Source organism: Silene latifolia, chromosome 1 (genome assembly GCF_048544455.1).
Source record: "Silene latifolia isolate original U9 population chromosome 1, ASM4854445v1, whole genome shotgun sequence".
NCBI lineage: Eukaryota > Viridiplantae > Streptophyta > Magnoliopsida > Caryophyllales > Caryophyllaceae > Silene > Silene latifolia.
This window is the reverse complement of record NC_133526.1, coordinates 120,970,113-120,971,752: the sequence shown is the minus strand read 5'-3', so window position 1 is coordinate 120,971,752 and position 1,640 is coordinate 120,970,113.

Sequence of the window (1,640 nt, the reverse complement as noted above, 5' to 3'; positions counted from 1 at the left end):
ATGGAGGGTCATGCATTCCCAACACTCACCTTTGGAAGCTGATCAAAGGTCCCTGATATTCAGAACCAGATGCACAGTCCAGGGAAGGGTTTGTAACCTGATCATAGATGGGGGAAGCTGTACGAATGTGGCATCAAATGCCATGGTTAACAAGCTCAACCTGATAACTCAAGATCACCCAAACCCTTACAAGTTGAGATGGTTGAACAAGGGAGCAGAAGTAAGAGTGGACAAACAATGCTTGGTTCCATTTTCTACTGGGAAGGTGTATAAAGATGAAGTATTGTGTGATATTGTCCCAATGGATGCCTGCCACCTACTCTTAGGGAGACCATGGGAGTATGATAGGAATACCACTCACCATGGGAAGGACAACATCTATAGTTTCAGGCACGAAGGTAAGAAGGTCACCTTGACCCCATTACCACCTAACCAAAGGAACTATGGGAGTCCAAGTATGCCAGAGGAGGGCAATGGTGTGCTATTTCTTTCTGAGGCAGCCATGATCAAAGAAATGAAGCAAGAACAGCCTATCTGGGTGTTACTATCTAAAGAAGTGAGCAAGGAAGGGAGCCCTAAGATGCCTGATGAAGTTAATGTTAGAAATCAATATAATCTCATTAATTTACATATTCATATATGTTCAAATTTATTTAGTCATAAAATAAATTGTTGATCTTATGCATGCAAACTAAATAAGAAGAGATAAGAAAATCGATTTCTCACCATCTAAATTTCGGTCATTTGTGGGCACCAACAAGATCTCCTTCTTGTTAGTTCTTGAGCTTTCCAATAATGGATGAACATTCATGACTTCAAAATAGAAGCCCTCCAATAAGTAGCACCCAAGACTATCCCAAAATCCCACAAACTAATATGTACTAGATATTTGTAATGTGGTTTACCTTAAAATCGGTTACTAATACTCATATACTACTACTAGTATTATTAGTGATTGATTTGTACAAATTAGATTCATAAAAATGAATTTTATGAAGAACAAGAGAGAGAAGGTAGTGATTTTCATAAAATATGAGAGAATGAATTATAGAGAGAAAAATCTCTAAAAATGGTGGTTCCCAAAACCGGTGGGGTGGGGATGATTTTAGGCCATTTTTCTTTTTACTTTTTTGTCTTCACAAGACAAATTGTGTAAGTCTTTTTCCATAGTCATGTCACTATCAAGTGTCATAGACAAATGAATAAGACAAATGGAAAAAGACAAAACTTCTAAACATTGCCCACCAATTTCGGTTTTGATGTGTAATATGGAGTCCATTTTATTTTTGTCAATTGTACAATTGTATGTCATGTGACATGTGACATGTCTTATGTCATGTTTTAATTTAAAATGCATATTTAACAAATTAAATACTCCCTCCTATTCTAAATAACTCTCCCTATTTCCTTTTTCGTCTATTCACAAAACTCTCCCTATTTCCTCATTTGGCAAACTTTTATACTTATTTTAATCATCTCACCCCACAACAATACCCCACAATACTCATACTTTATCTTATTTTAATCACTTTACCCCACAACAATCATTATTTTAATCACCTTACCCCACAACAATACTTATTTTAATCACACAATACCTTCCCTCTCTCCAATCTCCTACCCCACTCTAATACTTTATC